Source organism: Onychostruthus taczanowskii, unplaced genomic scaffold, assembly GCF_017590055.1.
Source record: "Onychostruthus taczanowskii isolate IOZ18803 unplaced genomic scaffold, ASM1759005v1 scaffold24, whole genome shotgun sequence".
Classification (NCBI taxonomy): domain Eukaryota; kingdom Metazoa; phylum Chordata; class Aves; order Passeriformes; family Passeridae; genus Onychostruthus; species Onychostruthus taczanowskii.
The window spans coordinates 7136351-7145971 of record NW_024499684.1 but is presented as its reverse complement, the minus strand read 5'-3'; positions in this window follow the sequence as shown (position 1 = coordinate 7145971).

Genomic DNA, 9621 nt, shown 5'->3' with positions numbered 1-9621 from the left:
ACAATTCATCCAAATTCTATACAGGGGCAAAACACTGAAGTCACAGCACTTAGAATCAACTTCATGCAGTCCAGCATTCTGCTACATGACAACTTATCAACAGACAGGAGTATTTACAGGGAGAGATTAACTCCCTACTAGAGACAGCCATTTATCTGCATTCCAAGAGTCTGTGATTCAATACTAGTCTCTGCCTCATGCTACTTTATTTCATAGCTGAACCTGGTCTTCTATTCCCGTTGTGTTCTCACAGTACTCAAGGTGTTTCTAAGGGCAGCCTGTAGTAACTAAAAATTTATTCTGCGGAACTGAATTCAGTTCTTTCCTTTGCTGAAAAGTAAAACTTCAGAATCAAGACAGATTCCAATTCAGATATCATAAAACATCTGATTAACATTCAGAACTTAATGCTCTGTACAGTAATGAATCCATTGCCTACAGATTTCATTAATAAGACTAAAGAAGTGCAAAAAAGGAATCCAACTGCATTGACTTTTGAGGATTTAAGACAATTAGCCCATGCCCAGGTGAAGTGTGGGTTTCTGTGTAAGGTACAGACAGGTTTAACAGCCACAACCAATTTTCGAGCTAAGGTGCCACTGAAGAATGCCAAAGCTGAAGTGGAACAGCAATGCCGAGACACTGCTCTCAGCAGACCAACAGCTGACACCGCACAAACGTCAGCTGCATGAACAGAAACAAGGACAATTTTTAATAAAATGCAAAGTACAAATTCCAACAAAGAGTCTGCACATTTTACAACACCATGTGGGTTTCAGGAACTCCTTCACGGAAGGAAGTCTTTCAGTTCAAAGTGTGCACACTGCTCTTCCCTCCCACAGGAGAATGTAATGCAGACTCACTGCTGGCAGACACGTAGGCAGCAACTGCCTTGGAATTACCTGCACAGCTCTCTCACTTGGCATTCCCAAACTTTCACTCCCCAGTATAATCAAGCACAATATCTATCAAGTATGCACTTCAGTCACAAATGCACATATGTAAAGTATCAAAAAAAAGTGATATAACTATTAAATAATTTTACTGTTGTGAGGCCTGAGAAAATTCTGGTTAGAGTCTAACTATATACATTTATTTCTGACTATTATCAATTTCTCTCCAGTGGGGATGAGATCACACTTACAGCAAATGAAGCACAGCAGTCTAGGAGGTATTATGGACTGTACGGTCCATTTGTAATAAAACTAATGAGAATTCAGTATGGCTTTTAAATAGTTTTCTAAGAAATTATTTCATTACCATCAAGAAGGATGTCAAAAGTACCATTATAGCATTTTCTGAAAGCAAAACTTCCTGAGTATGACTTTGGTATGGCATTCACCCCTGCCTATACACATTATCAGCTGTCACTTACAACTTCCAGATAAAGCCAGAAAGAGACTTCATGCATGTCAGGATGAAATTTAGTGTAGTTTAAAAAGAAGTCTTCATGGAGCCCATGATAATTAAATTTAAAAAAAAGGTTTTACAAAAAAACTTGTGGCATTAGGGTATTTTGGTATTTCACAACAGAAAAAGGACTTTATAGTAAATCCTATAAATTCACAAGGATTTTTTCCAGAAGAGGCATGATGAACATAAACCAGAAAACTAAATAACCTGGTTTTCAATTGGGGAGTTTTGAAGGAGCTCTTTATTTGTGAGGTAACCTATATAAATAGATTTGCACTAGTGATGCCTGATACTGTGTCAAAAACATTCTCTACTAAATTAAGTAATGATCCATCACCTTAACTTTTTCTCTAAGGAACAATGTACTCTGTTACTGAAATTTAACTTAGCAGTGTTGCCAAAGACAGATAATGCCAGTTCCTAAGCTTGAAGAGTTCTGTTCCTAACATATCATTCCATGTACCTTGGGTGATGAGGCAGAGCTAACAGGACACGACCAAACACATCATCAATAAACACAGTGGCATCAAAAAAACTGAGGAATTGCAGTATCAGCAAGTGAGCTTACACATAACCTTTGTGTGTATTTTATAGCACACACAAATCTGCAGAGGGCAAGAGGGGAAGAAAAGTTGACATGACTTCATCTTGCCAGACCTCTGATTCGGCGTGTGCACACACGAGTGTCAGTCACTCCTGGCTCCCTGGCTGTCCATGTATGCCCTGCCTGGAGCAGCAGGACACTGTACTGTACTACGGGCTATTAATGTCCTGCTGCCTCCACAGCTCCTGGGCTCAGACCTGTCTCTGCCACTCACTTGGCAGGAGCTGGGCTCCCAACACCAGCACCTGCAGAGGGACGGGATGGGAGAGCCAAGGGATCCAGCCTGGACAGGGTGTGCAGGGTAACAAGGGGGCAGGAAACTCTCCACCAATCATCTGCACCAAAATCACTGCAGCTGAGACTTCCTCATTTCATAACAGACACCCACACACACTCTTTCCCTTTTACTTGGGTTTTGCTCATGGCTTTAGGATTAGGATCTGCTGATAACATAAACGGATCAAGATTTACTGAAGTGCCCTCACAGTGAACCGTATGTCTGTGTGTGTATATGCACACACACTTTTTTTTTCCTTTTAATCCAATTCCACCAATTCCAGACAAAGTCACAAAAACTGTAAAACAGGTAGATGCAATCCAAGTTCCCTCCATATCCTATTTCTGTAAATTTATCTGACCCCCAAGTAGGGTGATCCAATGTAAAAATGAGGTGCTGTTAGTTTAGCTGCAAACTTTCTTTCCAGGGACAGCCACTGTGTTGGCCTTTGAGTCACACATACCTGCACACTAAAACTGTATTAATATCACCTTACCCAGTGCTGAGCCAATTTCTAACAGCAAACACTTCGGCATCTGGTACCACGGACTGTTCCTGAACCACTGACATAAAGGTCAAGCAGCCTATATCCAATTACTGAGCCTTTCACTCCTTTTCAGATGCAAGAACCCTTGGTATTTCTAACGAGCACTGAAACACAACTGTTCTGGGTAACAAACACATGAACTAATTATTGCTAAAAGATGTATCTCATACTGAGCCCTCAAAGGAAAAAAAAAGAAAAGAAAGCAAACAAAAGAAACTTGTAAATACACAAACCACTTGACAAGAAAAACTGAACTTGGTATTACTTTCATTATAAGTGATCAGCTACACCTGTTTACACAAGGAACTGATAGAAGCAAGCAGCTGTGGCTTACTGCAAAACACAAACACTATAAGCAGGCATCAGGAAAGAAAAATATTCTGAACTATCACATCAGCTCTAGCAAGTGCAGTTTAATTTATGACATCACTGCTTACTTCCATCCACAATCACAATTACTTGTATATCCAAGGGTTGTGCAAGAGCCTCAGCACTGAATTTGTCTCAATGACTCATCTGTTACACTGGGTTCTTCATAAGCATCCTCCAAAAGGGCAAAACTTCTGGAAGACACCCTCCATTGACCACGTACCTCAAAAATCAATAACCACTCCCTCTGGCATCTCCCTTCCATCAGGCTAAAAGGGTAAAGCAAACGGCTCACCAACAGCAACAATAACTACAGCTGCTTCTTGTAAGACTACACAACTTTCAACTGATCAGGAACAACTTTAAAGTGTCTAAAATCTCCCACCCATATAGATGTAGGGCTAGATGCAATAAAAAAATGCTGACAGTCACAACACAGTTAAGATATTTAAAGAAAAAACCAAAGGTCATTCCAGTTAGTTTCCTGGTGTAGTAATTGGGTATGAGCAGTGTGTAAGCTACACTCCTAATGACAATTTCCTACTTTAATAACCATCAAGCTAAAAACCACTCAGAGCAACTCAAGTTGTTTGCAAAGCCACTAATTAAAAACTGTAAGAAAAATTTAAAAAATAATTGTATTTTCATTGATGCATAAACCTTCACTCCCACAGAGTTGCTCATCAAGCTTTGGCTCTACATGTGGAGAAATGGTGTGTACTTATCATTAATCATTTTTTCCCCTTAGTAATACTTTGCCTTGTGTCTGCCTTGAGGCCAATGCCAACTCCTACTACCAGCATTTTGCTTAGTCCTGTTAGCAGAACAACTGAACCTCTTGAAAGAGGAACGGGCCAACAAGGAAACACTTGTACACCTGTAAATTAAGTTCGAGCTCCATTTTAATTCATAGGGTTTTTTTCCCTTGTATAAGTAGTTCTACTACTGTAGAACTTACAAGGGCCTGCAGCACACCAGAGCCCATTTTCCAGCACAGCTAAGGTCCTACAAGGAAGGCCACAGAGTTGTTAAATGGCACTGAAAGGCTCACTCAGAGGAATTGATCTGATGTTCAATTTATGTACTTTGGTCTTACTGTAAAGCCCACACTACTTCAGGGAAGCTGACATGGGAAATCATGAATAATGTGCACCAGCAGGGCTCTTAATCTGCATACAAGTGAGCACATACAAAGGAGCTGATGGAGATACTGAGTAAAACTGAAGTTTTTGTCTTGTTCTTCTAAGACTCTCCACAACTGGCAGGTCCAGAGGAAACGGCGCAAATGGGAGTATGGGAATTTCTGTATGAACGTCAGAAAACTTTTTTTTCTACTGTGAGAGTGACTAAGCAGAAGCTCAGGTTGTTTGGGAGGCTGTAGAGTTTCCATCCTCAGACATACTCAAAAGCCATCTGGACAGGGGCAACTGGCTCCAGGTGGCCCCACCTGAGCAGAGGTGTGGAGCAGGTGAACTCCCACAGCCTCTGCCAGCCTCAGCCATCTGTGCTTCTGTCAAGCACTTCATCATCTTAGTGACAGTGAAGCATCATCCTGAAAACACTGCAGGCAGGCCAAGACAAGGCTGGGAGCACGCAGCTTTCACTCTCTCCAACACACTGAACCAAGGAAATCCAGATATTTTTCACCATTCCATACATATAAAAAATTTATTCTAATGTCCCAAAGATAAAGATTTTCCTACCACCCAGTCCTCACCTAGAAAGCATTAACTTTGCTGCTCTCAGGAAGCACTCATAGCACATTTAATATATGCAAACCCATAACCAGTAGTCTTCAGCAACCCTGTCTGTTCTCCCCCATTCCACAGCACAAACCCCCCCATTTTTCAGAAGCCCACAACCAGTTCAAGTCCCATCAGTGCCATCTGTTCTCCAAAGACAATGGGTGCACAAAATTATTATATATGCAAAGTCTTCCAAGCTGCAGGAAGTGGCTAAACACTGGCTCTGCTGTGTAATGGCTGAGAACCTGGAATAACATATACAGTAAATGCTGTCCTGTTCTCCAGATTATATTACTTCTTTAAAGCAAATGGGAAAAAAAGAAACCACAAATTAGTTTGGTGACTTAGATACACAAGTTTAAAATTAGATCATAATATGCTCTTACAAAAAAAGAAACCACAAATTAGTTTGGTGACTTAGATACACAAAAAATTAGATCATAATATGCTCTTGTAATTTCTTTTAAAATTACCTTGGGATTTACCATAACTGCTCACTGCTGCATGAAAACTCAAAATGCTTTTCATGATGCATGAATTTTAATAGAGAATATTAATTTTCCATACTAATTTATTGCAACCATAATGTATACACATCATGCATGGTCTTCCTGCACTTAGGAAGAACTCCCTGTTAAAACTGAAGAGCAATTATTAGAGGAACTAAAGAAACTTTATAAAGAATAATAAAGAGTACCATTTAGCATGGTAATACCTCTAGTAAGTACTGAAAACCCACTAGAATGCTCCAAGAGATTTAACCACTACATTTGTTCTACTGCAGCTAAGTTGCAGATCATAGTAACAACTCCTAGAATAATAAAGAGTACCATTTAGCATGGTAATACCTCTAGTAAGTACTGAAAACCCACTAGAATGCTCCAAGAGATTTAACCACTACATTTGTTCTACTGCAACTAAGTTCCAGATCATAGTAAAAGAAAATCTCTCATGTTATTGTTTACATAATTATTTTGTTTTCCCTCTGTTCACATAGCAGGATCTTTCTGATTTCATTTACCTGGGGTTATGCTATGCTAATTAATCCAAATTCAAACTGGTCTAAAGACAATCCTCACATCTTATTCCATCTTACAAATTCTGCTTTTTCTCTTCTGAAAACTTTTGCCACCTTCCATGGAGTGTCACACAGCTCAGAAAAAATGAGCCTCTTGTCATTATCTTGCAATGATCAATGCTACTGGTGCCCAAAATAGGACACTTCCTAAAAGAGAATGACACACCTCTTTGCTTTAGGTCACTTTAAACAGCAAGTGACCTAGGAGTGTTACCTAGTTCCAAAATAAATGCAAAACCTCTACCTTCCTCAAGAGTAAGACTCACAAAATGGAGTCACTGACACACACACTTCACTGCATTTAGCTCACAAGAATCATCTTTGAAGTTGTGTTTGTTTGAATGATTTGGTTTGGGTCTTTATTTATGGGGGTTCTGTGTTTTTGTCTCCCTCCACATTAACAGTGGGTTACTCTGAGTTGGGGCTTTGATCGTTGTGCATCCAATCATTCCAACGTGCCTTCATCCACCATCTTCATCACTGGACATAATCCCCACTGCACTCATCTCAAAGCCATTATGCCATTTTAATTAAAACTTCTGCTTTTTCAAGTCACTGTTCACAGGGCTAAAACACATGATGGTGCTAATCCAAGACTGATAATTCTCACTGATTTAGGAGATGTCATCCTTTTAAATCAGGCTTATTGTAGCAAATTCTGTGCACACAGATCCCTTCAGTCCAAAAATTCAGCACACCTCATACTCCCATATGTCTGACATTCCCCTTAAGCAGAAGAGAACTGATTCATCATTTGGAAAGTTGTCCAAGATCACAAGGTATAAAATGGAAAGCTAAGAAAAGTGTTTCCAAATTCTGGCCTTCTTAATGCTCAGGGGAAAAAAAAAAAATTCTATTTAGGAGCATCCTGTTCTAGACACAAATGATTCTGACATGGGTTTCTGTGTGATGCTTCAGGTTCAACAAAAAAATTATCCACTGTATAAAATTTATTATCTACTCCTTTTGGTAAAAATTTCAGAGGGTTCCCTACTAGGGATGCAGTTTATCCCACAGCATTCTTTCCTCATAAGGGTATCTCCCATTTGTCTTGGCCAGTTGAAAGAACTAACTCCTGAAGTCAGCTGGTTACAATCCCTTACACCCAACTGCCTCTACATACTGTACAGTCACCACATGATTCCCAAGCCAAATCCACAGCTGCACTCAGGAAATTCTGAAGGGGGGAGGGGGACTCGAAAGGGCCAGCCCCACACCAAGTGCAGCACTGCCTGTGCAATGCCACACCGTGCATGTGGTTAGGCACAATAGCTAAAGACAGTCCCGAGATTAAATCCTCCCAGAACACAGCCACGCTGCGTGCTCACAATACTGGCTGGGATCAGCCCTTCTGGAGAGGAAGACAGGAGCCTACTGCCATAAAAAGAGCTGGGATTCTTAAACATCTGAAGCCAGGCTTAGGGGAAAATGACTGACAGGCAACAGCTGAGAGTATTCTGCATTGATCCTGTACCATCCTGACATTCCAGGGAGGGTGATGGTGAAGGAAGATTTCTGAAGGCATAAATAAACTCGAAATCTTAAAAAAAAAATATTTTAAATCTTTAAAAGCCATTATTATCGCCCCGCTTCACCCCATCCCACCCAAAAGCCCCTGCATCTTCCAACACCAATCCCTCCACACGCCCGCCCACCCTTCCCGAAACGAAGGCTCAGGGAATCCCCGCGCCGCGCATCTGCTGCCCCCGGCCCCGCCAGCGCTCTGCCTTCCCCACACACGAACCTCCCCTGCGCGCAGCCCTCAGCAGCCTCGTCACCGCCGCCCCCCCGCCGCCGCCGCCCCATCCCCGCGCCCCCGGCCCCGCACCGAGCGGGGCGGGCGCTGCGGGGAGGGCTCCCCGCTGCCGGCGGAGCGGGGCGGTCCCTGGGGGAGGGCCCCCGGGGAGGCCCCCCCCGCCGTTATCTCCCCGCCCGCCGGCGCGGGGCTGAGGGGGGAGCGCGGGGCGCGGGTGCGGCCGCGTGAGGGGGGCGGCGGCGGGCGCTGCGTGCGGAGACAATGCGGTGCGGGCACGGTGCGGGGCGGGCCGCGCTTTGCAGTGAACGCCGCTCAAAAGGCCGCGCCGGAGGGGGCACCTTCGGCTCCCGAGCCGCAGCCCGGGGCGGGTAAGATGGTGCTCGGCATCCAGCGCCCGGCTCGGCTTTGTCCCTCACGGAGCGCCGGCCCCGGGGCGGCCGCCCTGCCCCGCCCTGCCCACACCCGCCGCGACTGCCCTGCCTGCCTGCCGTGCCCGTGTGCTGCTGCCGACAGAAACAATAAAAAATAAAAACTGCCTGTGATATGCTGGCTCTCACAACACGCTGGGGAGAGAATTGTGCTGTGAGCTGGATGCTCACATAAGCTTAGTCACGCAGAGCCTGATGAACGGCCTGTACCTGTGCCAAATCCATGTGTTTTTTTGCAATAGCTTTAAATATAGAACCATAGAATCATTTGGGTTGGAAGAGGCCTTTGAGATAATGAAATTCAACCATGAACCCAGCACTAGCACTGTAACCCCTAAACCACATCACCCAGTGCCAGATCCAAGTACCTTTGAACACCTCCAGGGATGGTGGCCACCACCTCCTTGGACTGCTACTCCAATGCCTGACTATCCTCAGTGACATTTTTTCCTGATATCTAATCTGAATCTCCCATCTCAGCCTAAGGCCATTTCAACAGCAATGCTTGCAGTTGCTCTTTCTGCTGATCTTTCCCATTGGGCATCAGATGGCAATGGCCAGGAGTCCATGATGATATTTTACCCATCAGATGCTTTAGTTTTTAGTTTCTTCATGTTAATCTTGCTTTTGTGCCACTTGTAATCATGTCTGTCAGATGGGTGATGATTTTGGACAATAAAGGCCAAAAGAAGTGTTGAGAAGTCTGGCTACTGGGTAAGGAGGTGCAAATGCTCAAAATGGTCAAAGAATGTGCAGCATGGCACTTGGGGACATGGTTTGGTGCTGAACAAGGTGGTGCTGGGTTGATGGCTGGACCTGATGATCTTGGAGGTCTTTTTCAACCTCAGTGTTTCTGTGGTTCTGTGATCCTGATGTGCCATAACTGAAGGAAAGATATGGGATCAACAGCATGAACGTTTTTTCCCCATGCTGTGTGCATGAATATTCCTAATCTTGAATAATATTCCACATAAATTTGGGAGGGTATCTTTTATTCTGAATTTTGTTTTAGTCTTTATAAATTACCTACAATTTCTTCTGTTCATGGTGCCAAGGCCACGCATGGGCAAGAGAGCCCTTCTTGAAGAAAGGTGCCTCCTTTACTGTTGGCAGAGTCCGCTCAGGATTTTCCAGGATAAAGGGAACAGATAATATGAAGCAAACAGTTGTGCTACAAAAATTCTATGCCTGAAGTTTTCATCGTCCCAAGATTGAATAGACTAAGGTTCATTTATTTGGCTTCCAAGACATAGAGTTTCAATGTCAACCAAAAAAAATGGTAAAAAATGGTGTCTGGGGTTAAAAAAAAAACAAACCAGAAATAAACTATGCATGAGCTGCTGTCCTTAGGAATAAAACCAGAATGTGGATAAAAAAAATTACTCCAGAATTGTATGAGGTGCC